The following is a 17,796-nucleotide window of genomic DNA, read 5'->3' on the forward strand; positions in this document are numbered from 1 at the left end:
CTAAACCTCTCTCAGCTTAATTCCCTCATCTATAAAGCTGGGACTAACATATTTATTCAGAGCCTTTTCTTTTTTTTAAGTGTTTATTTATTTATTTTGAGGGGGGAGGGGCAGAGAGAGAGGGAGAGAGAGAATCCACTCTCAGCTCTGACCCCGACACAGGGCTCTATCTCACAAACCGGGAGATCATTACCTGAGCAGAAATCAAGATTCACACACTTAACCAACTAAGCCACACAGGCGCTCCCCAGAGTTCTTTCAATTGCAAATATCAAAAACTTAACCTAAACTTTCTTAAGCAAAAAAGTAAATACATAAGTAAAACTGAAATACATTTATTGACCATGTAATTGAAAACCCTAGGAGTCTCTAGCTTCTGGCACACCTGGATTCAGGTGTTCCATACTGTCAGGAAGTGGTCTGTCCCATATGCCTTCTTTCTTCTGAAATGGCTTAATTTTCAAGTTTGCTTGCCCATCAAAATGGCCTCTGGAACTCAAGGATAATATCCTCACAGCCCAATGCCAATGCAATGAAGACTTCTTAGGTACTGAACCTCATTTACTCCGATCAGTTATAGGTCCACACTGTGGGCATCACTTGTAGAAGTCCCAAGATATATCAGATGCTATTACCTGGATAAACGTTAACTGGCTTGTGGAAGGGCCAAAACAAGGTCCGCTACGATGCATCTCAGTTGTTAAATAGCAAGCAAACAAACAAAACTTATCCCAGTGCCTATAATTTCCATTATAATAGTACATTCATTTTTATAAGTGGACAAATTTTGACACCCAGGTAATATTTGCCTGCATTGACTCCAATTAGAGCATACAATACAGTTAGTAGCGGCATCTCCATGATCTACAGAACGTTTTGCCAAAATCAGGTAAAGCTGTAAGGTGAGATTTCACTTGGATTGAAAGGGGCAGAGGAGTTAGCTAAGCAGAGAGGAACAGAGAGGTCATTCTAAAGGAATTAATAAAACAAGTTAATGACTACATATTTTCAAATTTTTTTTTTTCAACGTTTATTTATTTTTGGGACAGAGAGAGACAGAGCATGAACGGGGGAGGGGCAGAGAGAGAGGGAGACACAGAATCGGAAACAGGCTCCAGGCTCTGAGCCATCAGCCCAGAGCCCGACGCGGGGCTCGAACTCACGGACCGCGAGATCGTGACCTGGCTGAAGTCGGACGCTTAACCGACTGCGCCACCCAGGCGCCCCTTGACTACATATTTTCATATAAGAAAGAATGTCACAGGTAAGGTGCACATTCTAAACAATAGTAAATGGCATATCATGAAGTAGATTTGTAAATACTAGTAGGAAGAGTTTGCATATTTCCAGCAAAAATAACATCTATAGAATTAAGTTTTTAAAATGTCATTAGTGGGGAGCCTGGGTGGCTCAGTCGGTTAAACATCTGATTCTTGATTTTGGGTCAGGTCATGATCTCACAGTCATGATCTCATGGTCATGAGATGGAGCCCCCCCATAGGGTTTGGTGCTGGGGGCACAGCCTGCTTGGGATTCTCTCTCTCCCTCAAAATAAATAAACAATATAAATAAATAAATAAATAAATAAATAAATAAATAAATAAAATATCATTAGTAAGGAAATATTTTTTTTAAGTACTCCTTCAATGTATTTTTTGAAAAGACACTCCTTAAGCTGGTCTGCTTTCAATGAGGTGGCCTATGTATAAACATAAACTTGACAAGTGAAGTTCAGATCTCTTCATTATAGGACACGATTAGCTCACTCCAGTAAAGATGAAGATTTACTGGTTTAAGCATGTTAATAAAAGCCTGGCTGCAACTGAGAAACAAAAAGTAGTTTCGAATGAGAAAATTGCATGAATATACATGATGTGGGTTCTCTGGAACGGGGGCCAAAATGAAAACTATTTCCTGGATTTCAGATAGAGCTGTGTCCAACAACAACCTTACTTTGAGAATTTTGAAGGTAGACTTCAACTAAATAATGAAAAGCAAGACAGAAACATTTAACCAAATGTGAAAAGAGTTTTTTTTAAACACACTGGGAGTGCCAACCATAAATAATTTCTGTAAGCAATACTAAGCCAGACTACCAACCTTCCGGTAATGCACCTACATCAGGCACCAAGAATATTTATTTCTGGCTGAGATGAAGTCAGATGAGTTATCCTATTCTCCAAAAGATGTCTACAGAAGGCTCCCCTGGCTGCCAAAAGCAGTATTCTCTCAAAATAGAAATCCTTTCTCAATTCGATTTAGCAAGTCTGTTATGATAATCTCAGGGAATTTACCAGTCTGGGGAGATTTATTTCATGGAACTGAAGTGTTTCCAAGGTTTGAAGACACTCACTCCATATTTCGGGAAATGAGCATGTGATATATTTTGCATATATGTTAGCTCTTTCTACAGGGTGCTGTGAGCTGCTGATTAAAAGCTGTGTATGTTCACAATCAAAAAGTAAAAACAAAGCATTAAAATAAGTGAATATAATAAGGTAAGATCTTGAGAAAAAAATGAAAGGGCATTTTAGGGCCACGACAGCAAAACATTAGATTCCAAACAAAAACATAAGTGACTCATCCAATTCTTCTTCATTAGTATAAAGTTGTTTCTAAATACGAACACATTAAGGAATGTCCACACCAAATACTCATTCAATGGCATGATGACCGCCAAGCATCTCTACTGTTTTAGCTCCTGTACCTTTATGTTTGTGGTCTAAAGGGACCCTTCCTCAGCTCTTCCCTCAACCAAGAGCTGTGAAGCCAAAACAGAGTTCATGATGTGGCTAAACAAACAGAAATTTGATTACGAGAAGAGAGTGCATGGCTGTCTGGATGTCTGATTAGCTGCTGAAGATCAAATCTGCCTTGGAGTGAGGCTCATAGGAGAGACACCTAACCTCATCTTCAGAAAATAGGTGAGGCTTGTGTGACTAGGAAAAATGTAAGCCATGGCCTGAAGCAGGTGGGGAAAAAGCTCTATAGGTAAATAAGGCCTTGAAGGGCACTGGTATATGCAGATGACTAGCAGGCAGTGACAGCATGGCTCTTTTGGGAAATTGGTTAAGTGTTCAGTAGAGTAAAAGAACAGTGTATAATGGGGAGGCAGGAGTGAGAGAAGAGGTTAGAAATGCAGGGCAGAAACAGGATCGTGCCAAATCTTGTAGGCCATGGCCAAGATCTGTACTTAATCTGAGATTAACGGGGAGCCACATAAATCATCAGAAAATCCTATCATCCCTACATATGAAGTATATCTAGAATCTGACCCCATTTTTAAAAAAAACATCTTCATCTCCATTGTGGTCCAAGCTATCATCAACTCCTGCCCGGAGTATTGCAATAGCGTCCTAACTGGCCTTCCTACTGTCCCTTGCTCTCCGCAGGCTCTCACCCGGATACTCCCTGCACTGTGACCCCACTCCACTTTTCTCCAGAAAACTTATCATCTGACCTAGTCCATATTGACTTAGGAGTTCCTTGTCTATCTGCACTGCCAGCAGGGCAGGAATAAACTGATTTTGTTCACTGCTATAATACTGGCTTTTAGAGCAGTGCCTGGCACAAAGTACATGCTCAATAAAATTTTGATCATGGCGGACTTGCTTATGCTTCTTATATTCAAAACTCCTTCACTGGGTTACTATATCACTTTGATGAAAAGTTAAAATCCTGACTATGGCTCCCAGAACCCTGCAGGATCTGGTCGTCCAGTCTCCTCTCTGCTTTCATCTCCTACTACTTTTCCTACTTGCTCCCTTTGTTAGAGACACACTGGCCTTTCCATTTCCTGGCCATCCAGCAAGGCTGCTTGCTCAAGGGACTTTGCACTTCCAAATCTCTTTGCCCCAAACATTGTGGCTCCACATAGCTATATAATTTGATCCTATTCTTCCTTCAAAAACATTGATATGTGCAGGCCTGCCCAGAGAGGGCTTTTCTCTACCGTCCAAACAACAGCAGCCTCTTCCTGCCACCCAGGCACTCTCTTCTCCCTTACAGGCCTTTATTATTATTATTTTTGCATAATAATGAAAAAGTATCATTTGTCATAATATAGTTAAACCTTGGATTGCGAGTAACTTGCTCTGTGAGTGTTCTGCAAAGCAAGCACACATTTCTAATAAGTTGTAACTTGATAAATGAGCAGTGACTTGCAATACAAGTAGTACGTGTCACATGATCACAACAGAGCCAATGGCTTGTCTCTCTCTCACTGCGGGATTGTGGGTGATTGTTTCCCATGCTCAGATGCTTAATCTCAGGCTGCAGTGTCTGGCAGAAATCAGTGGTTTTTCAGAACATTGGAAGGTGCCCACAGCTGGCACTAGTGTATTTTTTGTCACTTCAAAGCACTTACAGACAGTCCTTTGCTTTTCCAGACAACAGTAAGCTTAGGAATACTCTGCTTCATTCTAGGTCAGGCTGCCTGCCTTTCTCTAGTCTCTTGACACTTTCTCTAGTCTCTCATTGCCAGTTACATGAAATATAGTATATGACAGGAGTTTATTAATGTTGTACTGTAGTCCATTAGTGATAGTGAAACTCATCTTGCATAAAAACCCTCCTCTCTCTTGTCTCCCTCACACCAGTCATGCAAGTTTTCAAAGGTAAGTGCAGGTTAATTTTTTTAATCTTTCTTTACATTTTGTAGTTTCTTTATTTTTTTGTATTATCTTACAGTATTGTAATCCTTTTTATATGAATATTTTTGGGTTGCAGAACGAATCATCTGAGTTTCCACTCTTTTTTTTTTAAGTTTATTTATTTATTTTGAGAGAGAGAGAAAGAGTATATGCAAGTGGGGAGGGTCAGAAAGAGGGAGAGAGAGAATCGCAAGAGAATCGTAGCTTGAACCCACGAACTGTGAGATCATAACCTGAGCCGAAGTTGGATGCTTAACCGACTGAGCCACCCAGTCGCTCCAGTTTCCATTATTTCTTATGGGGAAATTGATATACAAGTGCTTTGGATTACAAGCATGTTTATGAAATGAATTATACTCACAAACTAAGGTTTTACTGTATGCATTTATGCATGTTGCCTGTCCAACCCTACAAGAAGATCAATTCTATGAAAGTAGCAGATTTATCTGGGTCAGGGCCATTCCATGGCACTTAAAACTATACCTCATTCATGTTAAGCATCTCCATTAGTTAGGAGCCAGCTGGGCGTCAGAGACTATACCAATTATTTGATGAGAGGGAATTTAATATAAACAAGTACTAATTATTATGAAGTCAACTAGGTACCTGAAGGAATACAGACAGAACTCACAAGTATTTCACAAGTGGCAACTGTTGGAAGGGACTACCACCTGTCATGCTGGGGGAGCAAAGGGGATGTTGGAAATAATAAATCCTAGAAACCTAGAGAGGGTCCTTGCGACTTGAAATTCTAGGCTCTGAGGAGGGAGCTCTCCACAGCTGGTGTCTCTAAGCATCAAAGAGCAACGTGGTGAGCTCAGCGTCCACATCTTCAAAGAGGGACTGTGACAGGTCATGACTGGCAAGATGGTAAGTGAGATGAAATGAGCTTTGCTCACTCTGGAAGAAGTAACTGCACTTTGGATCCGGTGGTTGCTATGGGAAAGATCAACTGCTAAGAGATAAAGAAGTATTGTTTGGGTAATATGCTGGGAACAGAAAGCTGAAAGGTAGCCCATGGGAAGCTGAGAGTAAGGAAAATATCCCTTTTTCCTCTTCAAACCTGCCAGTCTCCCTCTGTCGCCCCCTACTGGCAGATCCCAACATGAATCCAGCCTACCAGGAGTCGCAATGAGGCCTGCACATTGCCAGTGAGCCAGCCTCACAAAGCTGAGTACAGAGGGTAGGTTTGAAACTAAGAGACAATGCCGTATTGGCATAGTACTCAGTAAAGTTCTGCTGAAAGAAGTTATTGAAATGCATTCTTGAAATGCATTCTTGAAATGCAATTCTTGAAATGAATTTCTTTAAAAATCATTTAAATTGGGGCGCCTGGGTGGCGCAGTCGGTTGAGCGTCCGACTTCAGCCAGGTCACGATCTCGCGGTCCGTGATTTCGAGCCCCGCGTCGGGCTCTGGGCTGATGGCTCAGAGCCTGGAGCCTGTTTCCGATTCTGTGTCTCCCTCTCTCTCTGCCCCTCCCCCATTCATGCTCTGTCTCTCTCTGTCCCAAAAATAAATAAACGTTGAAAATAAAATTAAAAAAAAAAATCATTTAAATTGCTTAAGAATGAAACACACCACTGAATATAATAAGTAACAATAAAAAAATTCTCCAAAGGACATAGAAGTAATTGTGAGGCTTGTCAAGAGGCTAGGGTCCAGTTAAATGATCAATTACTATCAAGAGTGAATGCTATTCTGTTTCCTGGAAGCTGAGGCAAAAATGGAAGTATGCCATGCATTAAAATTTAACTATAATAATGGAGAGCAGCAGTGAGGTCTAAAGATAAAGTTAATATTTTTTTTTTTTTTCAGAGCAGAGGTTTGATCCTTTTAAGCACGTGTATTTGTATTTGTCTGAAACTCCAAAGTTCAAAACCAGGCAACATGGAATAAAAAGATTTAGTCTTGCCTAACTTTTATCTCATACCAGTGTGTATGTGTGTGTGACCAGATGTTGGCCTCATCTATAAATGAAACATCAATACATAAGCTAGCAAATATCTCATTTTAAGAACTAGATATCCTCAGGAGCCATCAGAACGAATTAAGAATAAAATGCGTCTGAATAAGAGAATAGCTGCACTTGTGGCCCCAGAGCGACTGAATCCCTACAAAAGACATAATTAATTGACTTGTTGCCTGAGGGTATTGAAAATTGAGTTCCTGCCAAATACAATGATTTTTTGTTTTGTTTTGTTTTGTTTTGTAGAATTTTATGCTGAGTTGTTCCTTATGGAAGTCAGATGCCAATGGACTCAATACTGCCTCTTAAATTCACTCTGAGAAAATACAACCAGGTTATCAGCTTAAAGGACTCTGTTTCTGTTTGTTGCAGTAGGAGGGGATAAAGTCAATTCATTTTATGTTTATACTACGTTGATAAAGATTATAAAAATCAGTGCTGAACTTAGTCCTGTTTGACATCACTTAAGGCTGTACTGCATTTCTCCTATCTCTGCCTACGCGAATTTTGGCAAATATGTTGAATGGAAGAGACAGTAGTAATAGCTGAGGTAACTGTCTGGAATGCATGAGTTGGAATGCAGAGACAACTGCTGTCCATAAAATCAGAGGTGGATGATGGAGCAGTGATGAAATTTATACATGGCCTTGAGATGTTCTTAAACCTGAGGTGTACCAGTGCACACACATCAAAAGAAATAGTTCTATTTTCAATTTCAAAAACATAGATTATGAAGACAATCTCAAGAAAATAGGAACACAAGCCACAGACTAGAAGAAAATATTTGCATAGGAAACATCTGATAAAGGACTATTATCCGAAATATATAAAGAACTCTTAAATCCCACAATAAGAAAACAAACACTGATTAACCAATGAGCCAAAGACCTGGCAGACACCTAACCAAAGAAGATATATAGATGGCAAAGAGGCATATGAAAAGAGACTCCACATTATATGTCATCACAGAAATGCAAATTAAAACTATAATGAGATATCACCACGTCTCTATTAGACTGGCCAAAATCCAAAACACTGACAACACTAAATGCTGGTGGGGATGAAGGCAAGGAGCAACAGGAACTTATTTATTGCTGGCAGGAATGGAAAATGGTACCATCACCTTGGGGGATAGTTTGGCAACTTCTTACAAAACTAAGCATCCTCTTCCCATATGATCCAGTAACCATGCTTCTTGGTATTTACCCAAATGAATCAAAACTTATGTCCATGCAAACCTACAAATGGATGATTACAGTAGTTTTAGTCATAATTGCTGAAATTTGGAAAACTTTGAACAAAAACAGGGTTTCCTTCAATACAAGATAAACTGTGGCATATCCAGACACTGGAATATGATTCGCTGCTAAAACGAAATGAGCTAGCAAGCCAAGAAAAGAACTGGAGGAAACCGAAACACATATTGCTAAGTGAAGGAAGATTGTAGCAAGTATACTACTCTGGATGTTGATAACGGGGAGGTCGGGTGGTGGGGAGGGGAGCAGAATGGATACGGGAACTCTACTTTCGGCTCAACTTTGCTGTGAGCCTAAAACCACTCTAAAAACAAAGTTTATTGATGAAAGAAAGCATAAATTGGCTGTCTATGTTACAGTGAAACTAACATTTTATCATACCTTGCTTTCTTCCTCTGTTATTTAAGGGGGAAAAGAAATGGCTCTATGTTTGTATTCTTCACCTCTAGAACGCCTGTCTTAAAACTCTTACTCTGTTTTCTATCATTTCCCTCATTTTCTGTTTCCTACCACTTCTGTTAACAGCAGATGTTAGGTAAGAAAATGCTGTTTGGGGGGTAGCAATCACAAGTTTTATTTGCAATCTGACCAAGATGATTTAAATTGGTACTCTGGAGACTGACTAGTTAGAACTCTTAAAGAAATTCAGATCATGTCAGCCTTGCTAATCTCTCTTTTCATTACTCATCAATTCCAAATTCCATTAACTCCTTAGCCTGACTAAAACGAGAGCTTTCCAGAAGTCTCTGTCAGAAACACTTCCTGCTTCTAGTACCTCTGGTGCACATTCAGTCTGCTTTTTCTTACAAGGCCCGCTCACAAGGCACAATGGGACAGAAGGTGAGTGGGTCAAAGAGAGTCTATCACTAACAGGAGTATATTGTTAATGATAAGAACAGCTACCTAATAGGAATCACCAACCATGTATCAGGCACCATGTAGGTTTTTAAATGTAAGTAAGTATTGTGCCCTTGACAGTGAAGGAAACTAAGGCTCAGAGAATGCACATAACTTACAAAAGGCCACTGGCTTCTGGATACCCTGTTTGCAAGTGTCAGAAACAGGACTCTGACTCATTGAGGCAAGAAAGGATAAATTATGACTAAAAAAATTCCAAAGAAGTTTAAACAAGCAGACCAAATGAGGGTTATGGATGTAGCATGACTTTAGGAATGTTTAGAACCAGCAACTCAAAGTCTACCAAGTCTTTTACGGCATCCTTTCTCCACGGCCTTCTCTGCACGTGCCTTTTATTTCCTCTCGTTGCAGACAAGTTTTCTCCCTTTGGCAGGAAACCGGCCTACCAACAGCTCCAAAGATTTATATCTTAAAATGTCTGGCCCTACAGAGATACTAACTTCCTTTGCACTTGTCAATTCCAAAATTCCTGGCAACAAATGTTCTGTTGATCCTGCCTACCCTGCTGGGCTAATGAACTCTCTCTATTCCTGAAGTCACCATATGGATGACAAGAAATGGGAGCAGAATTGGGAGGAAGATCCAGGAGAGTTGGAGATGATCCCCAAGAGACAAACTCAGAAATGTTCACTACAAAAACCATAATATAGGGCCTGCAAGCGAAAATTTATTTTCACCACGCAGACGAGGAAAACAAAAGTTAAGTGATAAGAATGAATTAAAATTTAACTGTCTTGCCCAATGCAACCCAATAAACAAGTTGATGGGACTGTACTCAGGCACCTCTAAATTCGCTTTGTTTTCGTCTAAATCTGCTTCCAGGGGCGCCTGGGTGGCGCAGTCGGTTAAGCGTCCGACTTCAGCCAGGTCACGATCTCGCGGTCCGTGAGTTCGAGCCCCGCGTCAGGCTCTGGGCTGATGGCTCGGAGCCTGGAGCCTGTTTCCGATTCTGTGTCTCCCTCTCTCTCTGCCCCTCCCCCGTTCATGCTCTGTCTCTCTCTGTCCCAAAAATAAATAAAAACGTGGAAAAAAAAATTTAAATCTGCTTCCAAATCAAAGAAGAGAAAGTGGCTCAGGGAAAGTGTTGCTAACAGGGTCATACACAGCATCTCACAGGACTAGCTGATGCCAGTGGAATTTGAAGTCCATAGATTGGATCAAAGCCCAATTCCTGAGGCATCTATCTTCTTAAGAAAATTGCAGATACAACAAATTAATAAAGAATAATAACAGTGATATTGATCGATCACTACCTTCATGCAGTGAAATTTGCTTGTTTATCCCAGCAAATAAAACTCTGAAAAGTAAGTAAAATTATCACCATTTAAAAAAAAATTTTTTTTTCAACGTTTATTTATTTTTTTTGGGACAGAGAGAGACAGAGCATGAATGGGGGAGGGGCAGAGAGAGAGGGAGACACAGAATCGGAAACAGGCTCCAGGCTCCGAGCCATCAGCCCAGAGCCTGACGTGGGGCTTGAACTCACGGACCGCGAGATCGTGACCTGGCTGAAGTCAGATGCTTAACCGACTGCGCCACCCAGGTGCCCCTATCACCATTTTATATAAGAGGAAATTGAGACTAAGAGAGGTGAAGATTTTACCTAACGCCATGGCTGATATTATATCATGGCTGATATAAGCCTATAACCAACAAGCTTCAAAGTTTTCTGCTTTCTAAATATCTTCTACTTCCAAAGAGAAGAAGGTGGAACAGAATGTATAAAGATTCTCCCCCATAAAAATGGTAAAGTGCATTAGCACCTGTATTTGCTATGATCTCAACCAGATGAATAATCCTTGGAAGCAACAGGGACAATGGACATCTATGGTCTCAGGAGACCTGGAATCCTGGCAACTAACAGTGAGGTCCTGAATCTGATATAGAGACTCCAAATATAAACTGACACCAGGGATACAGTTAAAAAAGACAGGGTCCTCCACCTAAGGAGCTTACACTGTCATTGGGAAATAGGCCATAATTTTATACAAAACAAATAAACAGATAGCTAAATCGTTGGATGGTTTTAAGAGAAGTAACTTAATCTGACTTATATTTTAAAATGATTACCCTGAAGAAGAACTCAGTGAGGGAAGAGCACATCACTGTGTGAAGGCATGGATATCAGCAAGGCTGGAGGCCACTATAGAACAGGCAATGATGAAGGCTGGAACTCAAGTGTTAGCAGTAAGATTTGTGGGTGATAGCTGAACTCAGGACACATTCTGGAGAAAAAACCTGCAAAGTTGTGTACAGGGTGTAAGGAAAATAAAGTAATAAAAATCCCCAAATCCTGGATTTTTTACCTGTACCAAGGGTTCTGTGGTAAGGACATTTACTAAGACAGCAAAACCTTACAGGAGGGCCAATATTGTGAGTAGGGGGTGGACACTTCCATTTTGCCCATGTGATGACTAGTATGGCTAGTTGACATCAAAGTGCAGATGCCAGTTAGGTAGTTAGGTACGTGACTTTGCCATTCAGAAGGGAGACTAGGACTGTAGATTTAAAAGTAAGAGTCTTTAGGGGCGCCTGGGTGGCTCAGTAGATTGAGCGTCCTACTTTGGCTTGGGTCATGATCTCGTGGTCTGTGAGTTCGAGGCCCGCATCAGGCTCTGTGCTGACAGCTCAGAGCCTGGAGCCTGCTTCAGATTCTGTGTCTCCCTCTCTCTCTGCCCCTCCCCTGCTCATGCTCTGTCTCTCCCTCTCTGTGAAAAATAAATAAACATTAAAAAAATTTTTTTTAAAAAGTAAGAGTCTTTTGCTTACAAATTCCACTGGAATGGGTGAATTCTCTATGGAGACACTATAAAGAAACCAAGAGAAGTAAGAATGGGTCCTGTGACATATTAAAATTTACAGTCCTGATGGAATTGCAGACAGCAAGTTACTCAAGATGTAGTGTTAGGTGGCAGAAAAAGAAAGGGACTGTGAGTCACAGAAACCTAAAGATACATGAGTTTCAGGAAGGATGGAGAGGAGATCAACGACAAATGCTACCAAATGCAAGGCATCAAGTAAATAGGGATAGAGAAATCTGGATCAGAAATCATTTTGCTGCAAGCTACAAAGATCCCTCTGAGATTATCTTAAACAACAGAGGGCTAGTTGCTTAACATAACAATATGCCTAGACCCTGGGCTATTCTAGGGTTTCTTTCTTTTTTTTTTTTTTTAACGTTTATTTATTTTTGAGACAGAGAGAGAGAGAGAGCATGAACAGGGGAGGGTCAGAGAGAGGGAGACACAGAATCTGAAACAGGCTCCAGGCTCTGAGCTGTCAGCACAGAGCCCGACGCAGGGCTTGAACTCACGGACCACGAGATCATGACCTGAGCTGAAGTCAGACGCTTAACCGACTAAGCCACCCAGGCGCCCCTATTCTAGGGTTTCTTAATTCAAAGGGTCAACAACACTACCAAGAACCAGATATTCTCCATCTTGTTTTTCTGCCATCCTCAGAGTGTAGACAAAGTCTTTTTAGGTATTAGCAAGATGATTATACATCTTCAAAACTTCATGTAGACATAATCCCATCTAAGAAAGGAGGTTTTTTTCTTCTATTCTCTCTTTAGTAGGAAGTGCCCAGATATGCCCCCACTAAAATTTTACTCAAAATCCACTAGCCTTGACTGGTCTTAAATCAGTCTATACCAGTCACTGTCAAGAAAAATAGAATTACTTTTTCTTTTTTGTTTTGACCAATTACAATTCACATCCCAAGGACTGGGACGAGGTTTGGTTATCTCCTGTATCACATGAGAAAAATAACCAAATGTAATAAAAGACTTAACTAAAATAAGAGGAAGATGAAGACAAAAAGGAAAAGGGAAGGAGTGAAGAATAGGAAGAAAAGGAAGGGGAGGAAGTGAGGTACAAGAAGAAAAGTGGGGATGGAAATATCTTTGGGATAGATAATCAGCAGTATCTATATCACAGTTTTATAAAGACAATTTCAGCGGAGGATGGGATTAAAAGTTCTATTAAAGCAACTGCAGAGAGAAGGGGAGGCCAAGAACACAAGACAGTAAATATAGACAATATTTTTAAAAGGTTTTTATACACCAGAGAAAACAAACACAATAGTTTCCAAAGAAGGATATAGGGTCAAAGAAGTTTGGGGTTGGTTTCAGGTTTGTTTTAGGATGGGTGATTTTGTGCCATTTGTATGTCAGTATGAATGAGCCTAAAACGGGAAAAATTTTGATGTAGGAAATATGCAGGGGCCAAGTCCTTGAGAAAAGGAGTTGGAAAGGAATCTAAGACATTAGCAGTAACAAAAATAAAGTTCATCTTTTATTTTTTTATTTTTTTAATGTTTATTTATTATTAAGAGACAGAGAAACAGAGCATGAGCATGGGAGGGGTGGAGAGAGGGAGAGACACAGAATCTGAAGCAGGCTCCAGGCTCTGAGCTGTCAGCACAGAGCCTGATGCGGGGCTCGAACTCACAAACAGCGAGATCATGACCTGACCTGAAGTCGGACACTTAACCGACTGAGCCACCCAGGCGCCCCTAAACTTAATCTTTAATAGATGGGTAATTCAGTAGTTGGGTACAAATGCTAAATAGATGATTAAATTGTTAAAAGATAAGGTAGTTCAGATCCAATGGTATCTGTTTTTTCTACAAAGTAAGCTTCACTGGTATGAAGAGAGTAGACAGATGTAAAGGGGATGCTTGAAATTTGGGGACAGAGGGTAAGAATTAAGAGTCTCTGACAGTGAGGAAGTGTATTGATCAGAGAAGTATTATGGGGCAGGTAGGCAGAGTACAGTTTGTTTTACTGTGTACAAAGTGCTTTCCACAGGGCCTAGCACCTAGGAAGCATTCAACAGGTATTTGTATTATGTATTCATTGCTTTATTTTTCAATGATGGTGAAGGCTCTGGATATTAAGTGTTCACTTCATGACAGACACTGATCTAAGCACTTCTTTTTTTTTTTTTTTTTTCTCAACTTTTTTTTTTTTATTTATTTTTGGGACAGAGAGAGACAGAGCATGAACGGGGGAGGGGCAGAGAGAGAGGAAGACACAGAATCGGAAACAGGCTCCAGGCTCCAAGCCATCAGCCCAGAGCCTGACGCGGGGCTCGAACTCACGGACCGCGAGATCGTGACCTGGCTGAAGCCGGACGCTTAACCGACTGCGCCACCCAGGCGCCCCTAAGCACTTCTTTAAAAAAACAAATTGCATTTAATCCTCACAATGCCCTTATATGGTAGGCGCTATTTTTATACCCATCTCATAGCTTAAGAGAGAGAGAACAGCAAGTAAGTGACAGTGAGAAGCTTTGAACCGAGTCAGCCCGATCCCAGATTCCCTGCCCTTCACCACCATCCTATGTGGCAATTCACAGAGGAATAGATAAGGCCAGGAAGTGAAGACACAGCTTGGTGGTGTGTATGAGGGCACAAGGAAGGGCAACGGATAATGAAGTCAATGACATGCACTCAAAGAATCTGGGGTTTTGAAAAAGGAAGGAGGAGAGACAGGCTGAAGTGACAGCAGGGAGCAAGGCTTACGAGACACAGAAGCATTTCAAGCATTTCCGACCAAAAGAACAACATGAAAAAACAACTTCAAATTTGGGCAACCAGTGGGCTTGGCAGTTCCTTAGGGTTCTGTCCTTGTCATTGTATTTTTATCCCAGGGAGAGGAAGTTCTTGCGAAGTCCTTGCTGTCTATCCCAGCCTTGCTAAGAATCATACGAAGTTTAGGAGTGAGGTTATCTTAACCTGATAAGAGGATATCAAAGTAAATTTTATTTTTGGAGGGGGGGTGGGGGTGGGATGGTTCTCCGACCAATACCCAAATGAAAGTAGTTTTTAAAAAACAGAGGAAAAACTCTCAAATTTAGAGACTCTTCTGCTATGCGAGATATTGTAAATAATGAAATTAGGTACATATCTTCGAATTCAATTTTCCATGATAGTTTTGAGAATAAATAAATAAATTGAACACTTTTCAAAACCAACCAGTATAGATCAGGGGTCAGTCAGCAAAGTGCAGCCTATGGGCCAAATCCAGTCCACCACCTGTGTTTGTATGGTTTAAGAACTAAGAACGGCTAAGAACTAAGAATTACATGTTTAAATGACAGGGGAAAAATCAAAAGACAAAGAATATTTAGTGATATACAAATACTATACAAAATTCAAACTCTAAATGAAATAATTAAAATCTCATTACATGTCAGCATTAATAGATGAACATTTGCAAACTATTTTGAGGATGGGGACATCAAACCCAGTTAAATGAAATGTTATCCCCTCCAAAAGAATTCGATTCTTTTCATTCCATTGCAAAAAAACGTGTATTCAATGATTATTATATTTTTAATTTCATCAGTGAAATATAGTGGAAATTTGTTTTCTCTCATGTTATAGAAGTACCTACAAAACCTGCTCTATTTTATTTCTTAGCCTAAAAAGTTTAAAAGTATTGACTTTTGGTAATAGATAAAGGGTAGACAAAATTTACATTACTATAGGTAACATAGTATAAATATAGCCATTTGATCACATATCCCTTCAGCCAACAGACATTTATTGAGCACTGGAAACTATCTTGGTTGCTGAGGATACAAAGTTGAAAATATATGCCTTTTACTGTCAAGAAAATCACAGCCTTATTATTTTATCGTTGTGGAAATTCTGGTAGAATTTAAGCACAAAGGATTTCTACAAAATTCTCCTTCAAATGAATATGCCCTCCACTTTCTCCCACTCAATCTCCATTTTTTATTGGTTATTGGATTTTTTATTTCTATATAACTTTAACTGATTCACTGTTTTTCAACCCAGGATAAAAAGTGGGAGTTAACAAATGTGACATCGCTCCCCTGTCTTTAAGCCCACTGGAATATCTTGTGACCTCTCCTTCCTATGCTTAACCCCCATTATGTCATTTAATTTGTTGGGGTGCTAGAATGCCACTTGAATAAAGTCATCCAAGGTATGTGTCTTGCCAAGTGGAACTGAACATTGTCTATCACTGTTGCAACTGCATCGCTCACATATAGAAGCAAGACCCAAAGTCATTTCCATATTTTTTCGGTAGCTAACTCTTATCCTTTTCTTTCTAAATTGCCTCTGACATCAATAGCCCTACAGGATTTCAGTGTGGGTTTAGGAGACTGAACAACCAATGAATATGGGGCATTCTTATAGCATGCAATCATAACTTGTGCTTAGCTTTCATAACAAAATCTTGTCCAAAACCATCTCAAAGAAGCCAAAACCAATCCAAAACCACTTCCTAGGTCCATATTGCATAACAAGTGGATATGTTCTTTCCCACCACATGATGAAAGGCCCTAGGTGCCTAGATGCCTAATCATGTGAATAGTGAAAGTAGTTGTCTATTAGGTCCAGGCTACAAAAATTGTAAGATTTCTGGGTCCATGCTATTTAGTAAACATTCTTCTATTCACATCCATTGCTATTCCTTCTCTGACTCCTGAGAAGAGTGTTGCTTTCTCTCTTCCCTCACATCCTAATAAAACTTTGTGGGATTTGGCAAGGGGAACTTAAGGCTTTCACTTAATTAATACCCATAGATCAAGAAACAGAGGAAAATGTGAATGAATATTTAAGAGCTGCACTGATAGAAACAATAGAAATTGGGACATGAAGCTTTTTAACATTAAACTATTTTTCTCATTTCCCAAGGAACTTACCTCCCTAAGCTCTGTCAATACTGTTGAGCTCATGTGTCTGGGAAATAGCAAGGATTTGGGAATGCTCACTTGGCTCAGTAATCACATCTTTCCGAAATGCCTTCTGTGGTAGCAGCAGAGATTCTCTGGATTCTGAGTCCATGGGAGGAAGCCTCCATTCCTTTCCTTGTGGATTTACCAATACACAGAACTGGGAGGTCTCCATGCTGACGCCCACTGCACTTTGTACAGAGGGGGAGGGTTTGGACAGTGCTGGAATGGCAAAGGAGAAAAGAATGAATTAAAAGCTCAAGGGGACAGAAATTAGAGATTTTTTTTTTTAAGTAAGAGAAAAAGTAAGTGTGCATGGAGGGCAGGGTTGCATGTAAACACAACGACCAGGGGTCCAGATCATGCGAAGTTATTCTAAGTAGCTCCATAACCTGTTCCACCCCACTATCTAACCAAAAGAAGGTCATTTCTTCTTCATAATGACTTATTATGGTCTCTACAACTGCCAGTATTATCAAAATTCTTTAAAGGCATAATGAAAGAGATATGTATTTTAACTTAATGAAGCCAATCTGATGTCATTTTGGTAAGAAAATAACATACAAAATTATTAAATAGATTTCTGAGATCTATACCCACCACCATCAAAAGAAGAGTCTTCAAATAATCGCGCTTTGTGCATCCCCTATCTCTGGGAAGATATCATTCCCTAGCCTTCATCAGAAACCTAAAAAATTCTTTATCTCCCCCAAACAAAGATATAAGCAATAACCAAAGTGTGCAATTTCTATCTCCTAAATATCTCTCAAATCTGCCCCTTCCTTTGTATCCATACTGCCACAACTTGCATCAAGATCAACCCATCTCTCATCTAGATTTCTGCTATAAACTAGGTGATCCTATTTGCTGATTCTCTTCAGAGACCTTTCTAATTTGTAGATCTGATCTTGTCACCTTCTTGCCTAACTTGCCTTTGGGTCTCCCACAGCCTTCAGGATAAAGTTCATTCTTATCTCCATCTTTACAGCACACTTGTTTAGTGGCCTTTGCAGAACAAATCCCAGCATGGCTTTAGTGACATGCTCTGCCATCGTGACATTTCTTCCAATGTTTTATGCTGTCCCATACCTTTGCATCTTTGTTGTAATACTGGATATTCTTGCCTATATGTCTCATGAAACTGTGTCCTCCATAAGCATGGGAAACATGTCTTCTTTACTGTTATAGCCATGACATTTGACATAGTGTCTGGCACATGGTAGAATGGGACAAAAGACCAGTAACTTTTAAATCAAGTTAACAATTCCAAAAGGAAGGATTATTTGCTGG

The 17,796-nt window shown here is 40.1% G+C and overlaps 1 long non-coding RNA gene across 6 annotated transcripts in view; it reads right to left on the reverse strand.

Moving 5' to 3' along the window:
• Positions 1 to 17,796, reverse strand: part of LOC147571878 (uncharacterized) — a 256,853-nt gene that overhangs the window by 124,373 nt on the left and 114,684 nt on the right. For all 6 annotated transcript variants that reach the window (XR_015247017.1, XR_015247021.1, XR_015247020.1 and 3 more), the window contains exon 4: positions 16,477 to 16,728. This is a non-coding gene — a long non-coding RNA (uncharacterized LOC147571878). The remainder of the gene's footprint in view (positions 1 to 16,476; positions 16,729 to 17,796) is intronic.

The sequence above is a fragment of the Puma concolor genome, chromosome F2, assembly GCF_028749965.1.
Source record: "Puma concolor isolate L17-30 chromosome F2, mPumCon1.1.hap2, whole genome shotgun sequence".
Classification (NCBI taxonomy): Eukaryota; Metazoa; Chordata; class Mammalia; order Carnivora; family Felidae; genus Puma; species Puma concolor.